At 43.6% G+C, this 6,000-nt stretch overlaps 1 long non-coding RNA gene across 1 annotated transcript in view; it reads left to right on the top strand.

Moving 5' to 3' along the window:
* LOC311098722 overlaps window positions 1-6,000 on the top strand; it is a 63,034-nt gene continuing 57,034 nt past the window's right edge. The window contains exon 1 of the long non-coding RNA XR_014609660.1: window positions 1-138. This is a non-coding gene — a long non-coding RNA (uncharacterized lncRNA). The remainder of the gene's footprint in view (window positions 139-6,000) is intronic.

Here is a 6,000-nt window from a genome sequence, read left to right as displayed (position 1 = left end):
GGTTGTTACATTTGTTACCATTTTATCTGTAACATTTTATCAATATCAAGCAGTTTTTTTGTACGCGAAACAACTTAGCGAGTTCCCTGTGGCGTTGACATTCTTCACAATTGTCGCTTTGAAGTTGACTTCTCGACGGTGAGTGTTGTTCCAATGTTTACATACCTTCAAAATGGAAAGCGCTCATTTAGGCTACAGCGAAAAATTCTGCACAGAATAACAGAATGTATATAGATTTGTTTATTTTGGTACACTCGACAACCTATGAATATGCAGACTTCTTATATGTAGTCTAAAATATTTTTATACCAGTTTCAAAAGTGTTTTCAAATGTGCTCTAAGTTCCCATTAGTGTCTCGGTAATGGTACCCTACGTAAACCAATGATTTAGTTGAATAATAGTTCATTTGAGACAATAAGCTATTACTCGAGAGTTGGTTTCTTTTTTAATTTTATAATGATTATCTTGTTGAGTTGACCCTAATTAGGTCGGCTGGCAAGCCGGTATTTCATAATGATGTCTTCTTTCTTGGCCAGACGTCAGTCACTTCTACTTTAATCTCACGTCAGGACAGTGATATCTTTGATTCACGAAGGGAAAAGGTCTTATAACATTTGCCTTTACCCGAGTCTTCACTCATTTGTCCTCTTATTGTGTGTCTGTTTCTCTTTCTGTCGGTGTGAACATGCCATGTTCACATGGTCACCTCTAGTATGAAGGTTGAGGAGGGAGGAAGGTAATTTAAGACATTTGAGACACTGTCGCTCAAATGCAATACTATAATAATGATTTATTGGGAAAAGCATTAACTAAAAAAGAAAACGACAATGTACCCTTTTCATCTCAACAAAGAGTAAAAAAGGTAAAACAAAAGCATAGAGAACTGGGATTGGCATGAGGTGTGGCGGTCTGTGGGTGGCTTTTGATAATTGTATTGGATTCCCCATTTCTTATTCATTGTTAAGAAGAATTATGGTCCAAATCAGATGTTAGGTACTATATTTATTGAAGATTATATGAATCCTATACATTTAAAAGGGCTAATTTGGGTGTAATCAATTAGGGTCATTTACATGTAAAATCCCCATGAACACCAACATGTAAAGTTCATAGGAGCATGTCAAATGAAAGCTAAGAGTCTATATGGGAGGCAGGTAGCTTAGTGGTTAAGAGCGTTGTGCCAGTAACCGAAAGGTCGCTGGTTCTAATCCCCGAGCCCACTAGGTGAAAAATCTGTCGATGTGCCCTTGAGCAAGGCACTTAACCCTAATTGCTCCTGTAAGTCGCTCTGGATAAGAGCGTCTGCTAAATGACCAATTATTATTATTATTATTATATTTTTGAGAGATTATGGCATATATACATTTTCCACCCAAAACATTAGGAATAAGCAAAGGCTTTGATTTCTTGTCAAACAGATGAAAAATGGGTCTTTACAAAAGTCTTAAAAGGTATTAGAAATATATCAAACCACAATGTGGAAGTAACGACCCCTGCCAAGTAATAGCAACACTTATATTTCGTTTTGGAGACATTCTTCTGCCTCTGTAAGTTTAAGAAACATTGCCTTGTGCCTTGAAATTCCTTTACCAAAAACCCACACAACTTTAAGCTATTTTCAAATTTCTCTCCCTGATGAGGAGGGAGGATAGTGAAAGTTCACATAAGTAACACGTAATGGCAGACCTATCAATTAGTTATAGTGCTTTTACTGATATACAGTTGAAGTCGGAAGTTTACATACACTTAGGTTGCACGTAATGGCAGACCTATCAATTAGTTATAGTGCTTTTACTGATATACAGTTGAAGTCGGAAGTTTACATACACTTAGGTTGGAGTTATTAAAACTTGTTTTTCAACCACTCCACACATTTCTTGTTAACAAACTATAGTTTTGGCAAGTCGGTTAGGACATCTACTTTGTGCATGACACAAGTAATTTTTCCAACAATTGTTTAGACAGATTATTTCACTTATAATTCACTGTATCACAATTCCAGTGGGTCAGAAGTTTACATAGTTTACAAGTGTACATAAAATTCCAGAAAATGATGTCATAGCTTTAGAAGCTTCTGATGGGCTAATTGACATCATTTGAGTCAATTGGAGGTGTACCTGTGGATGTATTTCAAGGCCTACCTTCAAACTCAGTGCCTCTTTGCTTGACATCATGGGAAAATCTAAAGAAATCAGCCAAGACCTCAGATTTTTTTTTCAGCCCTCCACAAGTCTGGTTCATACTTGGGAGCAATTTCCAAACGCCTGAAGGTACCACGTTCATCTGTACAAACAATAGTACGCAAGTATAAACACCATGGGACCACGCAGCCATCATACCGCTCAGGAAGGAGACGCGTTCTGTCTCCTAGAGATGAATGTACTTTGGTGGCAAAAGTGCAAATCAATCCCAGAACAACAGCAAAGGACCTTGTGAAGATGCTGGAGGAAACAGGTACAAAAGTATCTACAGTAAAATGAGTCCTATATCGACATAACCTGAAAGGCCGCTCAACAAGGAAGAAGCCACTGCTCCAAAATCGTCATAAAAAAGCCAGACTAAGGTTTGCAACTGCACATGGGGACAAAGATTGTACTTTTTGGAGAAATGTCCTCTGGTCTGATGAAACAAAAATAGAACTGTTTGGCCATAATGACCATCGTTATGTTTGGAGGATAAAGGGTGGCAGCTTGCAAGCTGAAGAACACCATCCCAACCGTGAAGCACGGGGGTGGTAGCATCATGCTGTGGGGGTGCTTTGCTGCAGGAGGGACTAGTGCACTCCACAAAATAGATGGCATCATGAGGAAGGAAAATTCTGTGGATATATTGAAGCAACATCTCAAGACATCAGTCAGGAAGTTAAAGCTTGGTCGCAAATCGAATACAACAAGTGTAGACATTACCGTGAAATGCTTACTTACAGCCCTAACCAACAATGCATTAATTTTTTTAATAAAAAAGTAAAATAAAACAACAATAAAAAAGTGTTGTGAAAAAAAGAGCAGAAGTAAAATAAAATAACAGTAGGGAGGCTATATACAGGGGGATACCGGTGAAGAGTCAATGTGCGGGGGCACCGGCTAGTTGAGGTAGGTGAGGTAATATGTACATTACATTTACATTTTTGTCATTTAGCAGACGCTCTTATCCAAAGCGACTTACAAATTGGGCATGTGGGTAGAGTTAAAGTGACTATGCATAAATAATTAACAGAGTAGCAACAGCTTAAAAAGATGGGGTGGGGGAGCAGTGCAAATAGTCCGGGTAGCCATGATTAGCTGTTCAGGAGTCTTATGGCTTGGGGGTAGAAGCTGTTGAGAAGCCTTTTGGACCTAGACTTGGCGCTCCGGTACCGCTTGCCGTACAGTAGCAGAGAGAACAGTCTATGACTAGGGTGGCTGGAGTCTTTGACAATTTTGAGGGCCTTCCTCTGACACCGCCTGGTATAGAGGTCCTGGATGGCAGGAAGCTTGGCCCCAGTGATGTACTGGGCCGTACGCACTACCGTCTGTAGTGGTCCAAACACACCAAGACAGTCGTGGTGATGCAACCAGTCAAGATGCTCTCGATGGTGCATCTGTATAACTTTTTGAGGATCTGAGGACCCATGCCAAATCTTTTCAGTCTCCTGAGGGGGAATAGGCTTTGTCATGCCCTCTTCACGACTGTCTTGGTATGTTTGGACCATGATAGTTTGTTGGTGATGTAGACACCAAGGAACTTGAAGCTCTCAACCTGTTCCGCTACAGCCCGTTGATGAGAATGGGGGCGTGCTCAGTCCTGTTTTTTTCCCTGTAGTCCACAATCATCTCCTTTGTCTTGATCACGTTGAGGGGGAGGTTGTTATCCTGGCACCACACGGCAAGGTCTCTGACCTCATCCCTATAGGCTGTCTCATTGTTGTCGGTGATCAGGCCTACCACTGTTGTGTCATCGGCAAACTTAATGATGGTGTTGGAATTGTGTCTGGCCATGCAGTCATGGGTGAACAGGGAGTACAGGAGGGGACTGAGCACGCACCCCTGAGGGGCCCCCGTGTTGAGGATCAGTGTGGCAGATGTGTTGTTACCTACCCTTACCACCTGGGGCGGCCCGTCAGGAAGTCCAGGATCCAGTTGCAGAGGGAGGTGTTTAGTCCCAGGGTCCTTAGTGATGAGCTTTGAGGGCACTATGGTGTTTAACGCTGAGCTGTAGTCAATTAATAGCATTCTCACGTAGGTGTTCCTCTTGTCCAGGTGGGAAAGGGCAGTGTGGAGTGCAATAAAGATTGCATCATCTGTGGATCTGTTGGGGCGGTATGCAAATTGGAGTGGGTCTAGGGTTTCTGGGATAATGGTGTTGATGTGAGCCATGACCAGCCTTTCAAAGCACTTCATGGCTACAGACGTGAGTGCTACGGGTCAGTAGTCATTTAGGCAGGTTATCTTAGTATCCTTGGGCACAGGGACTATGGTGGTCTGCTTGAAACATGTTGGTATTACAGACTCAGTCAGGGACATGTTGAAAATGTCAATGAAGAAACTTGCCAGTTGGTCAGCGCATGCTCAGAATACACGTCCTGGTAATCCGTCTGGCCCTGCGGCCTTGTGAATGTTGACCTGCTTAAAAGTCTTACTCACATCGGCTACGGAGAGCGTGATCACATAGTCATCCGGAACAGCTGATGCTCTCATGCATGCTTCAGTGTTGTTTGCCTCGACGTGAGCATAGAAATGATTTTGCTCGTCTGGTAGGCTTGTGTCACTGGGCATCTCGCGGCTGTGCTTCCCTTTGTAGTCTGTAATAGTTTTCAAGCCCTGCCACATCTGACGAGCGTCAGAGCCGGTGTAGTACGATTCAATCTTAGTCCTGTATTGACTCTTTGCCTGTTTGATCGTTCATCGGCAGGCATAGTGGGGTTTCTTATAAGTGTCCGGGTTAGAGTCCCGCTCCTTGAAAGCGTCAGCTCTACCCTTTAGCTCTGTGCAGATGTTGCCTGTAATCCACGGTTTCTGGTTGGGGTATGTACGTACGGTCACTGTGGGGACGACGTCATCGATGCACTTATTGAAGAAGCCAGTGACTGATGTGGTGTACTCCTCAATGCTATCGGAAGAATCCCGGAAAATATTCCAGTCTGTGCTAGCAAAACAGTCCTGTAGCTTAGCATCTGCGTCATCTGACCACTTTTTTTATTAACTCAGTATGAGTACGAGAGATGTTGGAATATTACTCTGGGGAATTGCTTCCATTCAGCCACGAGCATTCGTGAGGTCGGCATTGATGTTTGATGATTAGGCCTGGCTCGCAGTTTGCGTTCCAATTGATCCCAAAGGTGTTCGATGGGGTTGAGGTAAGGGCTCTGTGCAGGCCAGTCAATTTCTTCCACACCGATCTCGACAAACCATTTCTGTATGGACCTCGATTTGTTCACGGGGGCATTGTCATGCTGAAACAGGGAAGGGCCTTCCCCAAACTGTTACCACAAAGTTGGAAGCACAGAATCGTCTAGAATGGCATTGTATGCTGTAGCATTAAGATTTCCCTTCACTGGAACTAAGGGTCCTAGCCTGAACCATGAAAAACAGCCCCAGACCATTATTCCTCCTCCACCAAACTTTACAGCTGGCACTATGCATTTGGGCAGGTAGCGTTCTCCTGGCATCCGCCAAAGCAAGATTTGTCCGTTGGACTTCCAGATGGTGAAGTGTTATTCATAATTTCAGAGAATGCGTTTCCACTGGTCCAGAGTCCAATGGCGGCGAGCTTTACACCACTCCAGCTGACGCTTGGCATTGTGCATGGTGATCTTAGGCTTGTGTGCGGCTTCTCGGCCATGGAAACCCATTTCATGTAGCTCCCAACGAACATTTCTTGTGCTGACGTTGCTTCCAGAGGCAGTTTGGAACTCGGTAGTGAGTGTTGCAACCGAGGACAGGAGATTTTTACGTGCTACACGCTTCAGCGCTCCGTGTTCCCGTTCTGTGAACTTGTGTGGCCTACCACTTCGTGCCTGA

Source organism: Coregonus lavaretus, assembly GCF_964263955.1.
Source record: "Coregonus lavaretus genome assembly, chromosome: 23".
Lineage (NCBI taxonomy): Eukaryota > Metazoa > Chordata > Actinopteri > Salmoniformes > Salmonidae > Coregonus > Coregonus lavaretus.
Note: the sequence above shows the minus strand (reverse complement) of the source record. Positions and strands in the feature narration are given on the sequence as shown.